At 53.5% G+C, this 20,917-nt stretch overlaps 1 long non-coding RNA gene and 1 other non-coding gene across 5 annotated transcripts; both read right to left on the bottom strand.

Annotated features, from left to right (window-relative positions):
- Nucleotides 1-397: 397 nt before the first annotated feature.
- Nucleotides 398-7,275, bottom strand: LOC115511151. Of its 4 annotated transcripts, none has more exons than XR_003967961.2 (5): nt 5,388-6,934; nt 3,952-4,094; nt 2,648-2,845; nt 1,700-1,838; nt 398-1,401 (listed from the first exon to the last, which is right to left on the bottom strand). It is a non-coding gene; the product is annotated as an uncharacterized LOC115511151 (long non-coding RNA). The 4 variants fall into 4 exon arrangements; XR_004343449.1 differs by lacking the exon at nt 398-1,401 and adding an exon at nt 6,966-7,275 and having other exon boundaries at nt 1,409-1,838; nt 5,388-5,573; XR_004343450.1 differs by lacking the exons at nt 398-1,401; nt 5,388-6,934 and adding an exon at nt 6,966-7,275 and having other exon boundaries at nt 1,409-1,838.
- Nucleotides 4,482-4,588, bottom strand: LOC115511334. The gene has a single exon (XR_003968002.1). It is a non-coding gene; the product is annotated as a U6 spliceosomal RNA (small nuclear RNA).
- Nucleotides 7,276-20,917: the final 13,642 nt, after the last annotated feature.

The raw sequence follows: 20,917 nt of genomic DNA, 5'->3' as shown, positions 1-20,917 counted from the left end.
ACCTGAATTAATAAGGGCAAACAGCCGGCAAGAAAACAGTGGTTTACTATTTCTGAGCGTGCGCCTCTCTTCACCCGGAGCCCCAGGCTCTGCCGGGAGGGACGGGCTCTGGAGACACGACTCCCCTGGAAGCCTGCAGGAAGGGTGACGCGGCGGCCCGGGGCTGCCCCTGCTCCTGGGTCCCTTCCAACACTGCTGTGGCCGGGAGTCACCCTGTCTCCTCTAACACGCAGCATGCATGTGTGCACATACTCATGCACGTTCACATTTACGCAAATGCACACAGCACACACCATACATGCACACATATATGGGCACTCACACCCGTGCACACAGCACACATGTAAAAGCATTATACACACGCACACACATACGGACAAACGCGCACACACACCCATACGCACACACACAGGCACAAAGCACACACCAGGAACATCCAAGGGGCATGAAACCAGATTCTCACCCAGGATCTGCTTGCCCCGATTTCCCCAACAAGTTGCCCCAGTTTCCTCAGCTCTGACAAGGGGGTATGTAGACCACATTGAGGGGGGTGCAGACAGGAGGGAGAAGGGAGAGGAAGAGGAAAGTTGAGGAGACGCCACGGAAGGCTAGAAGAGACCTGCTGCAGCCCCCTCCACCCCACCCCAGCACAGACGCCAGAGTCACACCCAGAGTACCTCAGGGGAGCCTGCTGAGCCCCAGACACACCACTTTCCCCCTCCGGGCCTGGGTTTCTGCCTGCGTGCGAATGAGGTGACTCGGTGTGACCGCTGGAACAGCTCTGAGGCACTGCCCTCCAGGGAGGATTCAGTTCAAGCTGGGGATCACCACGGTCTCCCCTGCCCGAGCACTTTCCACAGGACTTCGCTGGCACACGGCAGCGAGTAACTTCCGGGGGAAGGGGAGCCCAGGGCTCTCTGGAGGCGCCCCGGTGTCACAGGCAGCTTGGGCCACAGACATCCAGCCACCGACCGTGCTATCAAGTCGGCCCAGGGGATTCTGGGCTGTGTCTGCCACGGCTGCCCAAGCCGGATACGCTTCCATATGAAGCTGCCCAGGACGCCGTGTCCGCACGACGCCGACAATCTGTCCTTCGGTTTTTACGTTTAATGACATGTTGTAAACAGCTCTCACGGCTGTGCGTGCAGAGCCCTTTTTCTACCAGACAAACAGTAATTCTCTGGAAGGCTCTATCACAGATCGAACCGAACCCCTATTAAGGCTACTGGCAATCTTTGACTTTCACAAGCATCGCTATAATCATCTGCTTATAGGTACTCGTTCTGGATAAATAAAAAGTTCTCTGCGTGCAAAAAAACTACATATATCTTTAAAGGTTCATATCTGCCTGGAAACAGAAGTCCGGCACGTCACACACCAGGCCATCAGCTGCGGCTCCTTCTGGGGCAGGGGATTAGGAAAGAAAACTCAGGCTCTCGGTAAGCAATACTTTGTGTTTGCGAAACGGAATGAGTACGGGGGGGAAATAAACAAAATGCAGTCACTGTCTAAACCTCTTCAGAAGTGGTTTTACCAGAGGGTCTGGATCTGGCAGGAGCCACATAATCACGGAGAGAAGGGAGGAAGAGGGGAAACGTCCGGCAGAGGGAGAGGCCAGGAGCCACCGCTTTGCGGGGTCAGCTCTCCCCTGGGCTGGCGGGGACAGGACCTGGCTTCGAACCCTGCTCTGTGCACTCACCTGGCGCCTGGGTGTTGTTTCGCCTCGGAGGACTTCCATTTCCTCGTGTGTAACACGAGGTCAGCAGGTCAAACGGGCTCAACAGCGAGCACCTGGAACAGGGGGGCCGCCACCCGTGTCTGTCCTGACACCTTCTGCCCTGTTCCGGGTACAGAGGAAAAGAAAAACTAATCTCACGGCTGCTCCTCAAGTCCTCACTCCTCTCCAGCCTCCCCCAGGGCCCCCAACCCGGTCTCAGGGTTTATGGACCCCGTGGCCTTTCTCCTGAAGAGAGAGCCCTGACAACACCACGTCTTGGGGCCCAAACGTGAGCACATCTAGAAACCCCAAGATGATTGGGGCACCTGGGGGGCTCCGTCGCTTAAGCGTCCGACTTCGGCTCAGGTCACGATCTCACAGTTTGTGGGTTCGAGCCCCGCGTCAGGCTCTGTGCTGACAGCTCGGAGCCTGGAGCCTGTTTCAGATTCCGTGTCTCCCTCTCTCTCTGCCCCTCCCCCACTCATGCTCTATCTCTCTCTCAAAAATAAATAAACATTAGAAATCCCAAGGTGATTAGTAACTAAGAAAGATAACCATCTTTGTCACGAATGATATATGGCAATAAACCTATTGGCCAGTGTTTTTTATTTATTTATTTTTCCAGGAAAACACAGTGAGCCAAGAACACAGAAACATAGCAACCCCAGGCCTGAGCAAGGATGTTCTTAAAAATCCCCATGATGTTTACAGAGTTTAGTGATCCTCCCCCCTCACGTGGACACGCCCGGAGTTAGGAGTCAGGACCCCTGCAAACCCAAACGTGGAGGGAGGCCCGACGGGCAAGAACCCACAGTGCCCTGGCCTTGCACATCGGTCCCGCTGTGGTCACCCAGCGCTGAGCAGCCCACACCCCAGCCAAGATCCACAGGTGTCCACACCCGGCCAGGCCACTGAGTAATCCCAGCTCACCTACAGCCGTGTGACCTCGGGAATCAATGACTTCAGCCAAAAGGCCCAGCTTCCCCATCTGTAAGGGAGCGTCTCCTTCCAGGGAGGTCGTCAGAGGATGCCATGAGCTAAAGTGGACCAGCGAGGGGGACAAGGACTGATGTCATCACATTCCTGCAGGTCTCAGGGGGCTGTTCACATCGTCAGATGAGCTCGGGTCTGTGAAATAGTGTGAGGACATGAAAAGCGGGGACTTCAGTCACCCAGGAGCCACCACTGGGTCCCCAACCAGCTGGACTCCCCAGGACTGGGAAGGAAGCTGAAGGAAGCTGCCCAGAACGGCCAGCAATCACCGAGGCTCCGAAACACTCCCTCCACCTGCTCAGCTCCTGCCCTCCCCACTGGCCTGCCTCCTCTCTGCCCCAAGAGCAGAGTCTCCCCAGTTCCCAACCTGAGAATCAGCTTTTGGCTCTCTCCAGGGAGACACTTTGAAGGCTTCAAGTGCCTCTCTCCAGGGAACATCAAAGACCATGGCACTTCCCACGGCATCCTCAAACCCAGTGACCTGCGAATGTCCGGCCTCACGGCACCTATAGGACATGACCTGGCGGCCTCGCTTCGATCAGTGAGTCACTGGCTCCCACACCCCCTGCCCCAAATCCACTGCGAGGGCAGTGAGATGACTCCCAAATGGAGGGGCTGAGATGCGTTATGCCTGGGATTTGCACCTTTACCCCAATCAGTAAAAAGCTGTGTCTCTGTAAGTCTCTCGTCTGCTTTTTTATGGGTTAATGGGTTAAACGTTTTTAATTTTAGAAATAATTGCAAACAACTGAAGAGCCACTGGCTCCCAGCTCCTGATCTCGCCATGCAAAGGGGACAATATTTTTAGGCCTATTCAAGTTACCCACCCTGGCCGCGAATGAAATATTAATGAAAGGTTATGCTTGCAGCCTTCAGAAAATGATTACTCGAGACAGCAATTATATTTTCCCCCTTTCTGTGTAATAAAACTGCACCTCACTGCGCAGTAGGAATTAATAATTCCGAGCCCTGTTGTTACAGAGGCGGGCATCAAAGCGGAAGAGAAGGCATGCCCGAGAGGGAAAACACAAACACGTTTAGACCCACAAAGGAAGTGGGTGACTTCAAAAGAGCAGGATTCTATATTCAGGGCTGGGATCATTTCTCAAGGTCATTAACTGCTCTAGCCGACTGAAAGAGTGGCCCAATTACAAAGCACACAGAGAAACAGAAATTAGAACAGGACATAGCGACAGCCCCAACTCCGGGTCACTCGGCACGGCCCGCAGCCTGGCAGGTACCTGCAGCCAATCGGCCAACTCCCCAGAATCCTTCCAAGGGACTCGAAAACTCAGGACAGCCAACTGCCTTCAGAGCCAACAGCTTACTAGCTTCCCAGGCAATTTCCACATGAGCAGAAAGAGGACACCTTTCTCCTTCCAGCCTGGAAAAGAGCAATGAGAATAGCGGCCGTTTATTGAACACCTACTACTTGCCAGGCAAATACAGTGAGGCAGGAACTCCCATCTTCATCTGATAGGAAAAAGCACTGAAGCGCAGAGAGATCCGATGACTTGCACAAGGTGACCCGGTAAATGGCAGAAGTGGGATGTGAGCTGAATTCAAAGACGGGGAGGGCGGTCTGCCTCTGCCCTGCTCCCTGTTGTGTCCCCACGGTCCATGCAGCATGCTGTCTGGCCCATAGCAGGGACTCAAGTAATTCTACTTATTTAATGAATGCGTTAAACTGAACGGAGCATCCACTTTCGGAAGGCAAACTCTGCAACTTGTCAACAGACTTGAAAAGAAAAATCAGTTGTGACTTTATTTTTTTCATATGGAACGCCTCGTGAATCTGGGTGTCATCCCAGCGCCCGGGCCACGCTAATCTTCTCTGTGTTGCTTCCATTTTAGTCTACGTGCTGTCGAAGCGAGCATGAGAAAAAACACTTGTGACTTTCCATACGTCCCAGGGTTCAGGGAACTGGGCTAGGCAGGGGAAAGGGCAGGCACGCAATTTTGCACACCCCGTGACAAAGGCACCCATCACTGCCCCCCCCAGTGCAATCTCTGATTTTATCCCTGGTAGGGTGGTATAGGGTGTGAAGCAATTAGGGTTTTATTTTGTTCTGCGACAATGTGGAACTCAGAAATTTTTCATGACGCTCCCTTGAGAAACCTCGGGTGACCACATCAGATCATGCCCTGGCCCTCAGGGTTTGGGGGCTGCCTACCACCCTACAGCCCTTTAGGTAACTCTGGGGCAAATGAGAAAACCCTACGGCCTTGTCTTAGAGAACAAGGTCACAGGTTGCAACGGAACAGATATGTGGGTAGCTGTGACGTGGCCCAGATCATGTGGCCTGGAGCAGGGTGCCCAACAGGCAGGAGAGAATCTGCTGACCCTACCAGAGGTGGGAGAGCTGCTGAGGCAGGGGGAACAAAACTGTCCTGGGGTCACAGAGGTGGGGGTGAGGCCTTCCCCTTTGGCAGGGAAGAGCCGGGGTTCCCAAGAGCTGGGCTTGTAGAGAGAAGGGCCTAGGGAGGCCAGGAAATGGCCAGCGGGGTGATGGGGCCGACTGCCTGCTGGGTGGGTTCTTCGGGCCCCAGGATTCTTCTGGAAATTGCAGCACCTCTGTGTACATGGGAGGACCTGGGGCAGCCCTTTGTGAACCGAAAGCCAGGAGAGGGGGAGAGGATGTGAGACGGGGCTTGGAGAGACACTCAGAGAACTCACCCGCTCTTCAAGCAGAGGGAGTGTGCTGGGGTAGACTGAGTATTCCTTAAAGCAGACAGGCCGAGTGACAGAGCCCAGGCTGGTGAGAGGGCTAGCAGACAGCAGCCAGAGAAGGGACAGCCATTTGTTGAGTGTCCAGTAAGCGCTCGGGGCCGAATACAATGCCAGAAAGCACAAACACAGCCCCTGCGGATCAAGCGGTGAACAGACATGTCAGTGCCTCCCGGGTACAGCCAGATGCAGCAACAAAGCCCCAAGTCCCGCTGGGGAATCGTGAGAGAGCCACGTGCCACAAAGGGCTCAGGTGAAGTGGACTGCGGCCCCGAGACACCGCCAACCCAAGGTCCCAGAGGACCCCCCAGACGGCCCTCTAGGATGAGGACACCCTGGAGGGAAGCAAGAATAACACCAAGGCCAGAGGCACCTGCTGGAGGGAAAGATGGAGAAAAGATCCCAGCACCTCCAGAAAAGGGCCAGGGCGCCTGCTTTTTCTGACACCAAACGGATCCACTGACACTTATCCTCCTTGGTCACAACATGGTCCCAGAGCCCAGAGGTGGCAAGCCCTTCCACCCCCACCTTCCTCCTGCCCTTGCTTAACCTCTTAGTCCTTCCCTGCTCAGCAGGACTTGGTCAGAGAGGCCACACGCGGGAAAGGCACAGTGGCAGAAGAGAGAAAGATGGGTGGCAGGTGGCCAGTCAGCCCTGGGACACAGCAGCCCGAGGACGCCATTTACAGCATAACAGAGTTCCCCCAGGAAGCCCCCAGGGCCGTTACTGGCCTGCTTGACCGGCTTCCGGTCAAGGAGGCTCAGGACAGGCATGAGAGAGCAGGCAGGTCCACGCAGAGCCGCTGGACGGATCGCCACCGCAGGAGCTGAGCCAGGGCTGGGCTCCCTGGCTGGGGACAGCCTGACCGCGGGCGGTGGCCAGTGCTGACCACAGATGCCCCAGCCTTCACGTGCAACTGAGTGGCATCTGTGTGAAGAAGTGGGAATGTTCCAAGAACCAGATCCTCCTTCCCTCTTCCAGAAAATTGAGGTCATTTTCCAGGAATGTTGAAGAAGTCAGAGCTGCCTTCCGCAGCCCTGAAATACAGGGCACTGTCCCAGTCACAGGTCCCCCAGCTCCTGTTCTGAGGGCAGGCAGTCCCGAGACGCGGGGGCCCGGACTGCCACCACCCTCACCAGCCCCAAATCGGTAGGAAAGAGCCTTTCCTCTGCGTGTTGGAGCTGCTTCCTCCTCCCCCGCCCCAGGCCTCACCCAGCTTGGGGACTCAATGCCTGAGGACAGGCTAGGGGCGGCACACCTGCGCTGTGGGATGTGCGCCTGGGGGGAGAGGCTCGGCTCGGGCCCCAGCGGGGAGGAGGCCCCACTCCTGCCCTGGAGATGCCCCCTGACGGTGTTTTCTCCACCTGCTCACGGCCATGGGGAAGGGGCGCTCTGCCCGAGGCACGCGGGCATCACACACTCACGCGTTCGTCCCGTAACACGCCCTGGATGCCTCACGACGCGCGGTCTTAAAACAGAAGCGGTCTCAGAGCTGGGGGGAGGGGGGGTGGGGAGACTGGTGCTTACCCGACCCAACGCAGGGTGATGGCCAACCCAGGTCGGGACGGGCACAAGCGCCGGCGCGGGCCCACAGGGCGCAGAGGGGCATCCGCCCAGGACGGAGCGCCGGCCCGGGGTGCAGAGCAGGGAAAGGGAGGGAGGGTCCGCGGCCCGCGGGACCCCGGGGCTCGGCTGAGGGCGCCTCTCTAGAGCCTGGATTGAGGAAGCTGGGGTCAGAGCACCAGACAGGAGTCCCTGTTGCTGAATTCCCCTCGCAGACATCAGAGGCCAAGAGGAACACGCACTCGAGGCCACCTGAGCCGGCCCTTCCAGCTGGGTCAGAAAAACCGGTCGCCGCGTCCGCAGCGCGGGCGCAGGCGCAGGTTCCGCGGCCGGACCCGCCCCCCACCTCTCACGGGAAGAGGCGGCGGGCCCCGGGGCGGGCCCGGGGCGGGGCTCGGAGAGGCCCCGCCCACCCCGCGCTCGCTGCGCCGCCCGCCCCGCCCGGGTTTCCACCTGGTGAACCTCCCAGCCTGGTCCGCCCTACACCCTCGCGTGCCTGCCTCCTGGCATCTCCTGTAACTCAAAATCACCTCTTTTTAAATCCCTTTTCTTTGCTCAAGACTTTTTTAGAGGAAGCCTTTCGTTATTCCTGGACCCAGATATAATTTTTCTCTCTTTTAATCACCCCACCTCCACACCCCCCCCTCAAAACCCTACCCCCACCCTCGCAACTTGTGCAAACCTCTAACTCGGCTGATCAGACTCTCTGTGCTTCAGGCAGACTCCCCGGGGCCGCCCTACCGCCGGACACTGGGGGCTCCTTGAGGACCGTCTGTGGAATGGAATGGAGAGGACTCGCATCCCTTCCCCCGCACACAGTGAGCCTTCTTCCCCTGCCGACTCTCGTGACCCAGAGTAGGAACCCCGGGCCCTGCCTTTGGGTTGAAGCTTCCTCCGCCCTGCCTTGCGTTGTCCTCTGGCTCCTGGAAACCGCCGGGCTTGCCTCCCAAGCGCAGTCTTGGAGGGCATTTCCCCTGGTCTTTGGGGCACCGGACGTGTGCTGGGTGTTAGAGGACCAGTAGAGCCGTAAGACCCCGTTGGTCCGGCGCAAGGGTGTGCTGCAAGGTGGGAAGACCGTGACCCTTCAGGGCAGGCAGGCCAACTCTGCCTGCCACACGCCATGATTGTGCTTAGGCAACCTCCCTGAGCCTCAGTTTCTTCAACTGTAAAATAGGGACAATAAATAGCTATCTGTAGACTTCCTGTAAGGATTGAAGAAACGCGGGGGCACTTACGGGCTGTCAGTACACATTAGCCATTATCGGATACCCAGTGCAGACTGGAGATTTGGAACACAAGCTCTGGGCCCAGATTACCTGAGCCAAACCTTGCCTCCACCACGTGTTTATTGAGTAACCTTGGATAAGTTTCCTCACCTTTCTGTGGCTCGATTTTCTCATCCATGAAATGGGTATAATATGCTTAACAGTCACACAGTTTCTGTTTGGGGGAGATGAAAAGTTTGGGAAATAGTGGTGGGGGCTGCAGAGCACTGTAAATGTAATTAATGTCACTGACTTGTCACTTCAAGTGGTTTCAATGGACATTTTTTAAAATTTTTTTTTTCAACGTTTATTTATTTTTGGGACAGAGAGAGACAGAGCATGAACGGGGGAGGGGCAGAGAGAGAGGGAGTCACAGAGTCGGAAACAGGCTCCAGGCTCTGAGCCATCAGCCCAGAGCCCGACGCGGGGCTCGAACTCACGGACCGCGAGATCGTGACCTGGCTGAAGTCGGACGCTTAACCGACTGCGCCACCCAGGCGCCCCTCAATGGACATTTTTATGTTACATATGATTTATCACAATTTTACAAAGCTAATAATGTAATCTACCAAGAAGCAATGAATCATATGATGTGGATTATGTCTCAATAAAACTGTTTTTAAAAAATAAAAATACGTGGAGATAATATTTGGTGTTCAAGCCCTGAGTTAGGCTCTCTGCTGTCAGCATGGAGCTTGCTTTGTATCCCCTAGATCCTTTGGATCTCTCTCTCTCTCTCTCTCTCTCTCTCTCTGTCTCTCTCTGCCCCTCCCCAGCTTACACAGGCCAGTTCTCTCTCTTTCTCTCTCTCAAAAATGAACATTAAAAAATTAATAATAATAATAATATATCTACCTGATAGGGTTGTGGGAAGGGGTTAAATGAGTCTGTACAGTACTTAGAACAGTGTCCAGGACTGTTGGGAAACACTCAACCAGTGTTGGCTAGCATATCAAATATACATCATCCATCATTTAATTTAATCTTTATAAGAACCCTACAAGTTAAAAAGTATTGTTACCTGTTTTATGGGTGAGAAAATTGTTGATGGAGGCACACATACCCTTCCTATCAGCTACTGGTCCTGTTTCCCCCCGAGAACCCTCATATTAGTCCAGAGACTAATACAAGCTGCAACCTTCCCGGTCCATTTGGAACCAGAGCGACCCGCTCGCCGTTGCCACGAGCCCCCACAGCACCAGAGCACCTGAAATGTGCCCTCGGTCACACACCTCAGCAGCAAGAGCTCAAAACTCCATCGCTTTCCTGAGGAAGAAGAAGCACAACTGGGTTTGGGGATCTGTGAACGTTTGGGTTTTCTGGGGCCTTTTGCATTTTGTTTTAGGATCCTTTTTCATTACTGTTATTCAAACCACACAGAAATGTCTGGAATTTCCACTTCTAAGTTGGCCGCAAGTCACCTGACATGGACGGTGCAAGGTGACAATTGAAGATACTGACATTTGAGAAGCCATCGTGCTCAGAAACAGAAGGAAAGGTGGCGTGTTGAAGGCGCCCTGGAAGTGAGCAGGTTCCTGGCGACGGAGTGCAGAACTTGGTCCCCCAGAGATGGCACTGGGCACTTCTAGAAGAAGCTTTTCCTCCATGATACCAGCTCCCACATCCCTTCTTTTTTATTTTCCCCTATGTTTTCCGTGTGTGGGTGGAGTTAGACTTCTTTTTTACTTTTTTTGTAAGTGTAACTTTATTTTTATTTTTTTACAGTGTCGTATTAGTTTCAGGTCTACCGTCTAGACGATTCCCTACATCACCGGGTGCTCATTACGGCAAGCACACTCCTTAACCCCCATCACCTGTCTAACCCAAATCCCCACCAACCTCCCCTCTGGTGACCAGCAGATTGCTCTCTGTAATTAACAGTCTGTTTCTTGGTTTCTCTCTCCCTCTCTTTCTTTCCCTTTGCTTGTTCCTTAAATTCCACATATGAGTGAAATCATATGGTATTCCCACACCCCGTCCTCAACACAGCTCTGAGCTCACAAACAGGAGCCTGGCCCTCAGCTGCTGGCAACACAGGAGGAGACGCTGGGCTCCAAGAAAGGGGCTGGCAGGTCTCAGAGGCCGAGGGGCAGGAGGGAAGGCAGCGAGAAACGGTCCACCCCTCTGTGCATGTCCAGCTTTGCCTGCCTCTTCCTAAAGTCGAATTCACATTGGACCCCTGGAGACGCCGGGGTAGGTCTGGGCAAGCCACAGGGGTCACAGTGCCAAGGGTCCTGGAGGCAGGATTCGAGCCAAATTCAGAAGACAGAGCAACGGGTACAGAGCCAGGGGGACTTCTGGCTGGTTCGTTTACCGCTCAGAACAAGCCTAGGAGTTGAGAGCCGCAGGGTAGAGTAGAGAGGGGCTGCAGCAAGGGGGTGGGGCAGAGCCTGGGCGAGGTGGGGGCGGGCGAGCAGCCGTCCACACCGACGTGGGTGGAGTCAGAGTCAGCCAGGGGCCAGGCCAGATCCCACAGGGGCCGTGAAGGCAGTCCTGGGTCAGATCACCCCCTCCAGAGCCAGAACAGCTCATTTCCAAGACAGGGCATGGAAGAGCTCAAGACAGCCAGCCACAAATCTTAAAGCCACCCCAAATTTGGGATGGGTGTGCCGCAAAACCCAAAGACTGGAGTCAAAAACCTTGTCAACTCTACCCACTTTTGCCGTAAAGTGAGAAAACGAGGGGTGAGGGCAGACTCCGCACTTAGCCGTGCGGCAGGAATAGCAGGGTCTCCCTGGCTGCCCGGAGGCCTGCTCTGGGGCTGGGACCCCAGGTGTGGACACCAGGCCGCCCCAGGCAGACGCCCAGCCCAGCTGGAAGGGCACATCTGACCCTCCGAGGCTGCCGGCCTTACTCTGGGGTGAACCCGATCAAGACCCCAAGGAGTACAGCGTGCTGAGTGCGCACCAGGGAGGGGAGGAAGTGAGCGGTCCAACTTCTGCTTCCCCTCCCCCACCGGCCTTCCTGGGGGGGGGGGGGCCCTTCCCCAGGTTCCTGGGGAACCTGGCTTTCCCCTAAAGGCTCTGCCTGCTAGAAGGCTGCCAGGCAAGATAATACCAGCGGCACCTCCACGGCACAGACACCCTGTACTCCCAGATCCACCCCGTCTCCCGGGTCCCAGCTCATTGTCTCACTCAAGGTGTCCTCCAGCAGTGACAAATGTCACCATAGCTGCCAGCCCGCCGTAGAAGGCCCCAACCATGAGTGCCACGGAACAATGGCAGGGCTTTGCAGCAAGCCTGGGTGCTGCAGGGCCCAGGTACAACCAGGGGAAGCCCTCTGGTTCCCTCCCCGAAGCAGGGCTTTCGTCCTGAGTCCCGCCCGCCTCCCCCAGTTCCAGTCGCAGAGCCAACAGCTCCGTGATAAATACCAGTTTGGCACACTGCACTAAATGCCTAATGTCTCCAGTTCTTGAACCAACTTGGTGTAAGGCCATCTACGTTTTACAGATTTGGAAACCAGAACCCGGAGAGCCAGCCAGTCAAAGGCAGAGCCCCGTTTGAAGCCAGGTCCACCTTTCAGAGCCTCGTACCCCTCCCCGTAGAGCTTCTGGCCTTGAGCAGCCCTCCTCACCCTCCTCTGCTCAGGGTCCACACTGACCCCCCTGGCTTTCCCAGAGCCCCACGGAGTCCCACAGCCCCTCAGGTCAAAAGCCTCCAAAACAGATCAACCAGAACAGTCTTGCAACCCAAAGCATGACTAGAAGGAGAGAAGAAAGGTGCCTGTGGCTCCGTGCTCCCTTTATCCTCTGTAACCAAAGTCCAGTCCCCTCTGCTCTTCCTGTCCTGGCTCACTGGGTGATCTCACTGTTGTTATCCCTCTTTCACAGACAGGAAACTAAGGCACAGAGAGGCTGCCTGGACCACCCAGGGTGTTAGTAGTGCTAAGCACCAGAGCTGGGACTTGAGCCCAAGTCACATGGCTCCAGGCCTGTCTCCCCAGGAAGAGCATCGCCTGGTGAGACCGATCTCAGTAGCCATCCTGCCTGCAGGACAGCCTGTCTTCCCTCCTCCAAAGCCCGAAGCAGCTGGGCCATGCACACTGACTGCTTCCTGCAGGGAAAGGGGAGAAAGGACGGCCGTGTGAAACCCCAAAGGGCAGTGTAGTATCTTTTGGACTCTAAGAAATTGTATCCTCTTCTACCTACTAGGAATAGTCCTGGAAGAGCCAGGATGGCCGGCTCATTGATCTGTGGACTCACGCTGGTCTGGGGGACGAGGTTGGAATACGCACCGGCCGCGGCCTCGTAGGACCATTAGGACACACGCTATAGCCCATTTCCTACAATCCAAGAAGAAACCCGCCCAGAGCTGGCAGGCCACCTGGCTACAGAAGAAATCTGAGCTGAAGAGACTTGCCTGATACCATCAGTGCCCTGGGAGCGTCCAGGGAGATGGAAATCAACCCCACCCCCCTGCCCAGCACTGCAGTCAGAGGTGGTGGGTGCTCAGACCAGATGTTATTTAATGGAATGACGAATATTTACAACACCTTTAAACCTCTACAAGCTGAGAAGTCACAGTAAGGATGAGTCAGAGAATGAAGGTGGTATAATGGCTCCCCTGAGAAAGGATGCCTGCCCTGTGACCCACAGATGGGTGCGACATAGCCTTCTCTGTCCCCTTGCCTCCCGCCCATCACAGGCCTTGTGACATGTATCGCCTCTCCAAGCTCCTAAAATTTCTTCACACCGCTTTCTGGCTTTCTGGACAGCTTTGGAGGGAGCTGTTAGGTATGTGCTTTTTTAAGGCTGTGATTCTGTATTGTTAAAATCCCGCACTTGATAAAATGGCTGCTTATTTGCAATGAATCTCGATGTTCTAGAAGGTTCCTTCTTATAAATGGAAGCTGGTTCTTATAAATATTTGGTTAATTAGCCGTACTATTTAAAATAAATCGTTGCTCTCAGTTTTTATGGTGGTTAACAGTTTGTGAAGCAGTTTTTTTTTACATACATTACCCAGTGGCTGGAACATTATCCGTGTGTATAAAAGTTTATTGAATTGAGAATTGAATTATCCAATCTGATTTTCAGAATGGCTTATGAGGGGTTAGATTTTTGGTGGCAGGAGGGGCTGCCTTGTCAAAATAAAAATTTCATGTGCCCATAGAGAACAAATTTGGTCACTCCAAAATGTTATATAATCTCAAGACAGTTTCCGGCTCATTTCATAGAGCCCCTCACTCTCTAGATGTAATCACTGTCTACAGTTTTCTATGCAACCGTCCAGAAATTTTTCATCTACACAGACACGTACAAATATCTCTGTGCAAAGAATAGTTGTATATCATCATCACTAGTTTTTGCGTTTTTGTTTACGTCAAATAGCATATCTTGTCATATTTTCCACACAAAAAGTGTCTTACTCATTTCAGTGGCAGTATAATATTCCATTCTATAGTGTATCAGAATTTACCTACCAAGCTCTTACCTTGCTCACCTACCTATGCTCACGTTGTCAGAGTATAGTTGCAGCATAAATCCCTAGAATTAGAAATGGAAGCCTCGGGGTGCCTGGGTGGCTCAGTCCATTGAGTGTCCGACTCTTGATTTCGACTCAGGTCATGATCTCAGGGTTGTAGGATCAAGCCTAGTATCAGGCTTGGAGTCTGCCTGGGATTCTCTCTCTTCCTCTGCCCCTCTTCCCTGCTCACTTGCTCTCCTTCCAAAATAAAAAATAAAATAAAAGGAAGACTCAAAATATATGCACTTGTGAAGTTGATATTTAATGTAAAATTGCCACCAAATAAAATGAAATCTAAATCAATTTACACAAATCTGGGGACTACCACCGAGAGCGTTTGAGAACCCTATTTCACGACCTCGTCAATACTGCAGACGACCAAACGCTCTCATCTTGGCCAATATAATTGGAAAAGAAATGGCATCTTGATCTGATTTGCAAGTATGAGTCAATAAAGATGAGCATCCTTTCGTGTATTCCCAAGTGACCGGTTTTTCATTTTGTCATGTAATGTAGGTGCAGAGAAGTTGAGAAGTAAGTTTTCAAATGTTTCTCTCCATAGCTGAGGAGCAAATACCTACACCTGATGTCAGCTCCAAGGTAATAACTCATAAGGAATTGAATGGAGGGGTTCACAGACATTTTCAGGCCAAACTGCGTCCTACTAAATCCCTATGCATCTGAAATCCCTATGCACATGGGGCGTCCGAAAGGCAGAGAGATGGAGGTGACTGTTTGGTAACCGGACTGAACACTACCTCTCTAGTTGCCAGTTCTTCCCCCAAAGAGAGGGGGCCTAATCACCCAAGTGTCTGGTAACCTTCACGAAAAGGGACCCCGTTTTGGCAGCCAAAAGCAATTGGGTGGGGGATGGGCTAGGGAATCATTATGTCCTTCTCATCCCAACTGAGTAAGATTCGTCTCCTTTTATTTTGTTTGTCCTGATTTTCATTTTAACATTTTAATGTCCACTCCACCCAGGCGGTAATATTCATGTGGTTCAAAACTCAAAACAACATAACCAGGTGAACTCTGAGAAATCGGTTTCCACCTCATGACAGATCACCACCTCATTCCCCCCACCTTGTCCCTCCCCTTATAATTTCTCATCCTTTTATTGCTAATAATTGTTATCATTAAAATAATAGGGTTTTTCTCTCATTTTCCAAATTTCAAAATATATAACAGCGTGTTAGTCTTCTCAAATGATCTTTGACTTCTCCACCCTACTGGGCCCCACCCAGAAGGCATTTTCTTTCTCCCTTCTGAGAACCCCTGCATGAGGGACCTCCAAAGTCCTGCCCTGAGCTAAGAGCACAGGGTAGAAGAGAAGGAGCCAAAGTTCAATGGCTATAACAAATTGTTTTTAGTGCCCATGTTTCCCAGTAGGGAAATTGTTACTTGGTGAGTGGGTGCCCCATCCCTGACAACATTCAAGGTCATGCAGTCAAAGACATCGTAGAGATGTCTGCACCTGTCAGAAGAAAGAAGCGTTGGGTTTTTTTTACCATATCCAAAATTCCATGTTGAAATTCATTCATTCATTTATTCAACAAGCATACAGAGAGCTTCCTATATGCCCAGCAACATGCTGGGAATCACCCACGGAAAGCTGAACCCTAAATCTTTCCTGAATTCAGGGGGTTACAGTCTGATTGACACTATATATGAGACAAGGGCTGTCGCGCCCAGCTGGGCGGGTTTTGCAATGCACAAATTTCCCCACTGCACAGAGGCCCTGAGTCAGACAGATAACCAGTTAGCAGACAGACAGACACATACAAAGACTATCATTAGAAGCCAAGAGTCCACGGGAGGGGGCAGGTGGGGAGCAGAATGTAACAGGAACAGAGCTTCGAGAAGAGGGCTCTTGGCTGAATCCTGAGCGACAGCCTCCCCTCATTCACATGCCTGAGTGGCTTCCCTGCTTATCAGGTGTCAGCAAGGTGGGATTGATGGTTCTCAGAAGGGACGGGTATGCTAGACTCTGGGGCTGCGATAAGAGACCTGAGTCTGTTCTGGGCTCTGCTGCTAACTTCAGCCTTGGGGAGCCACTCGGCTTCCCATCCACAGTCTTCTAAATAGCACCTGGTCCCTTCTCACCTTGTGCAGGTGGCCAAAATCAGCACAGGGTTCCGAAGGCCCAGTAAAAATCCATCCTTGGCTGATGGCCCATCACCCAGACTCTGCTGAAAGAGAAAAAAGCAATAATTCTACGAGAGTCTCTCCAAAGATGCATAAGATCATATCTGTGAAGAACCTAGAAGGCCAGAGGGGGGGAATTCCAGGCCGCTGCAGGGCCCATGGTGCATGCAGACTCGTCCCACATTGAGAATTCATCCCAAGATGGAACAGAAGGCAGAGAGAAGGTGGCCACCTACAAGGCAAGGAGAGAGGCTCAGGAGAAACCAACCCCTTGATCTTGAACTTCCAGCCTCCAGAAATGGGAGACCGTAAATTCCTGTTGTTTAAGCTACCCAGTCTGGTATTCAGTTTTATGGCAGTTCCAGCAAACTAATAAATAATTATCTCTTGCCTCCATATTTTTCATCTCCTTTTGGAGCATTCTGTGGCTGCCCTCATTAGAAGAGTGGATTAAAAGTCCTTATAAGGGCTGTCCCCCACACACGTCCATGCCTCAGTAAAAGAGAAGCTTGCTCCTACTGATTCAAGCACTGGTTATAGCCCATGGTAAATCCCGATTTCGGCACCACCTTGAGAAAGGGGAGATCTCTGCAAGGTGACAAGAGGGGTTCAAGTGTCAGCTGACCTGTGTGATGAAACAGTCTCAATTTATTTCTCCTTCTCCTCCTCGCTGCCTACCTCCACCTGCCCTCCCGCCCCACCCCAGGTAAAGCTTTGCCCCAGGTCACGGCACACTTGACCAAAAACGTCCATGGCCACGTATTTGGAAGACGTGATGTATTTCCCTTTCCTGTTCCATAAATAACAATGTGGCTATAACTTTAAGAGCGGGTCCGGGCCATCCACGGAATGTGTCCAGGCCTCTGTTTCCTGCCCGCTCTGAGGAGACACGTCTAGTAGCTTCACTTGCTGGGTGGCGCCCAGGTGGGCTGGATCCCTAGCCAGGAGCGTGGAGAAGGCCGAATGGAGTGGGGTTCTAAGTGGGCCAGCGCCTCCCCTGCAGCGGGGCAGAGAGCCCCCCAGCTCTCCCCGGAAACGCCTTTAACTTCATTTTCCTCGCGAGAGAACGCCTCAGCTGCCAGGAGCCCAGAAGCGTCGTCTTGGCTGGGAAGCCACGTTCATTCGCTGCTAAGACTGCTCTTCCCCGCAGGAAGCCGCTGGCCTGGAACCAAGGGCTGTAGACGGGCCGAAAGTGCATCTACCCACCAAAACCAGGAGGACATTTGGCAATGGCTTTTGCCCCTTTTAAACTTTCAAAAGATGTCATTTAGCCCAAGCTACAATGTGGGCTTCTTCCTTTCTGCCTAGCTGGAAACAATGAAGCCTGTTTCTCCATCCGGTGAAAACCCTTGAAAAAATACACCATAAAAACAAATTTTTAGGGGCGCCTGGGTGGCGCAGTCGGTTAAGCGTCCGACTTCAGCCAGGTCACGATCTCGCGGTCCGTGAGTTCGAGCCCCGCGTCGGGCTCTGGGCTGCCTGCTTCCGATTCTGTGTCTCCCTCTCTCTCTGCCCCTCCCCCGTTCATGCTCTGTCTCTCTCTGTCCCAAAAATAAATAAACGTTAAAAAAAAAAAACAAATTTTTATTTTTCCTGCTGTTATTTTATTGAAAAAAAAAAACCCATAAAATAAAGAATAAAATAAGAACCCAAGACTAAAATTGCCCTCCAGCCCATGCCTTCATAAAAATTAACGTTTCTCTTTATTCGAATGACTCTCTTCTAGATGCACGTTGAGATTTCACATACCAAAAAAAATGCTAAATAGTAAATAACAGGTAGTTTGTTTTTTGTCTTCATAACAAATGTGTTTTCCTTGGAAAGACACGCGGGTACTAACATGCAAATGAGCAGAAAGCAGAAAGGATGTGAGTCATGGAGTCACCAGCTGTCACTAGACGGCCCCAGGGCCTGAGAAAGGATCCCTGCTGTGCCCGCTTGTCACACTCCAAATCCCGATCCAGAACCACGAGATCCAGAACCAGGGTCCCTTACAACGTGGTCCGCACTCTGCCTTCAGCGACTCTATGCCCAACGTCCTCCCACCTGATTACAAACTTAAGCTGCTGAGCACGGTCCTATGAGCGAAAAGCTCACCCCCTCCACGTCAGAAATTTTCCCCTTGCACGTGTCCCTTCTCTCCTCACCCATATCTGTTCCGATGAGTCATTCGGCCAGCAAGCCAATTCGAAAGTGCTAGAAGCTAATTCTCATCCTTCCCAGGACAAGTGGTTTCCAAATATTCTTTTCTCTAGCAAAGCGTAGTGAGCACATACCCCGGATTGGGAGCGCCCGGCTCTCACCTCCTGCAGCCTCTCTCTGCGCCTGCTTTCTGGGCTGGAATTTCCCTGCGAGGGGTTCCCCCCCACCCCGCCCGCTGTGGTGCAGACGGCAATCTGGCCATGTGGATGCTGCTGACACCCACTTCCCCACTCATGCTCCTCCCTGCTCCCCCCTCGGGCTGCACAGAGCCCACCCGTGTGCTCCCCGCTGCTCCACTGGTCCTGCGCAGGGGCCTGCAGCCCAGATGCCTGGCTCCGCGCCTCGCTTCCAGACACACTTTTCAGCCTCATCCCTGGGGACTGGCCCTTCGTCTCCTCTCTGGGCCCAGTCCTCAGCATGCCACACCCCCTAGCTCCACAGGAGCCCCCACTGCAGCCCCCAGACTCCTCCAAGCCAGGGGGGGAGGGGACAGGAGAAGACAGTGGGCCCCCACCACATCCTAGGCCCCATGGCCCATTCCAGATCGTCACAGACCAAGTCAGAAGGGTGAAGCGCGAGCCTGGAGAAAGGGGTCAACCTTTCACACCACGACTCCACAGCTCCGAAGTATTCCCGAGAGTTCACACCGGGAACTTTTTCATCAGGCGCCCTAGAATCCTTTCCTTTTTTTCCCAAATAGTTCCGGCACAAGGCCAAACACGCACACGGACACACGCACCTTGCACGGAGACACACGCCCTCGGGGACGCACACACACTGACACCTTCGCCAAACTGCATGCGGTCGTGTGTCCAGAAGTTGCAATACTCGGTAAGGAAAAGGAATTTAAACGCTCAGACTAACCGGAGGCGTCGGGAAGGGGCGGGGCAATGCCCAAATCGGAGACTTAGGTCGTAATTTTGCCCAAGGGAACCTCACGCACTGCCGGGAGTATTTCCCAAGTGTGGCGGGCAGTCCTGCTTCCTGTTTCAGCTCTCCTCCTTCTCCCGCTTCCCTCCCTCACCCGAAAGACAAGGATACCTTGAGCACGCATCCATCAGTCTACCGGGAAAACTACCTGATTATCTGGAGACAGCTGGCACTTGGGAGTTACGGGCCCTGGAGAAGAGGGCAGTGGGGCTTCCTCCGGAACCTGGATTACAGAGCATCCTTGGAACACGCTGGGCGGGCGGGGGAGGGGGGGGGCGCTTCCGGGACCAATTGGTGACCAAAAGGTAAGCGAGTGCGTGTCAAGGTGTGGACCACGGGCGCACCAGCGCTGGTGCGTCATGTGGTACGTGGCTGTGCGTGAGCGCGTTTACCGTGACTGGCCCTTGGTGTGAGCGCCTGTGCGATGAGGGTGTGAGCACGTGCGTGGTGACTGTGAACAAGCACGTGAGCATGAAGGGTGCCATGTGTGCTCGTGAGTGAGTGAGGTTGCAGGCGCCGCGCGTGTGGTGTGTCGGAGGGAGGCTGCAGGTGGAGGGGTGAGGTGTGGATCTCCAAGTCGGGGAACCGCTGCACAGGAGGACGGGGCAAGAGAGGAAGCTCCCCTTCTTGAGCCCTGAGCCCCAGCACGTTGGCAGGTTATCGAGGACCGGACAGGACCACGAGGGATCCCCCACGGGACCCCTTTAGCAGAGCTAAAGCTAAAATCGACTGAGATAAAGACCACATGGAGAATCAAGTTCAGAGGAATGTCCCCAGTGGCCCATAAAGACCAAGCACAATTAGCAGGTCAGTGAGGGTCATGGAGATAAATCTGGTTCCACAATCAGGGGCATTAATGCAGACCTTTCCGTGAATCCCAGGGGCCATGGAATCGCCTGGCTCTGGAGGCGGAAGGATGGGTCAGACCCCAGCCCGCCTCACCGGAGCTGCGTGACCCTGCTCCAGCCAGCCAACCTCAGCCCCCTCAGTCTGGCCGCCTCAGACGCCAACCAGACTTCCCTGGGACAACGGTCAAGAGAATGGACTCAAGTCCACCGAGGCGCTGTGTGAGCCATCCCGTGCTGTGTAACTGCCTGCACGTTTCCAGAAAAGACCTGCGGCTGATCCTGGCAGAAAAGGCAGGTCTCTGCTGAGCCTGGGGGGCGAGACAGCGGACACGTCAAGGAACGTAAGAACCAGGAGGAGCGACAGGCAGGCAAGGAAGTTGCCAGGGAGGCCCAGGCCAGGGACCCTCAGGCCTAGCGGAGACAACGTAACCCGACCCGTGACCCAGGGCAGGTGAGTGCAACAGGCTTCGCTGGGTGGAAAACAGCCACTCAGCCCAACACGTGGGGCGCACAGGGTTGGCGAGCCCTGACACAGAGGCCACTCGCGAGCCCTGTCGCATGGCCATGAGTCAGCATCCGAGGAACGAACGGTGCACAGTCGATACGCAGTATGCGAGATACCATGGCTACACGATATTCCATGAGGATACAATACATGGTAAACACACTACGCGTGATAAACGTGCAATATATAAAACACAACGGAAACACGGCTTTGCCCTGCTATCGAAAGTAAAGCCTTCCTGCGAAAACTTCCATAAGCTAAACCGGCATGAAGCGAAGAGACAATTACCGTTAATGTATATGGAGAAATTGTTGCGCTTTCCCAGACTCCCAAAATCACCTCTCTCGGGCTTTTCTCATACCTTAGCACACATCTTGCTAACAGATGCTCAAAATAAGTCAAGATAAATCACAGATGCTCACAGACACAGTTCAGAGCTCTGGAGGCCGGATGCTGAGTTGCGGAGTTTGGTTCCCGGGGAAGGCGCTTGGGGGGACCACTCTCCCTGCTCTTGTGATTTCTTTCGGTTAACGAGAAAAGTGCTAATGTGCATCCT

Source organism: Lynx canadensis, chromosome A3 (assembly GCF_007474595.2).
Source record: "Lynx canadensis isolate LIC74 chromosome A3, mLynCan4.pri.v2, whole genome shotgun sequence".
Lineage (NCBI taxonomy): Eukaryota > Metazoa > Chordata > Mammalia > Carnivora > Felidae > Lynx > Lynx canadensis.
The sequence above is the reverse complement of the archived record's forward strand: the minus strand, read 5'-3'. Positions and strand labels throughout refer to the sequence as shown.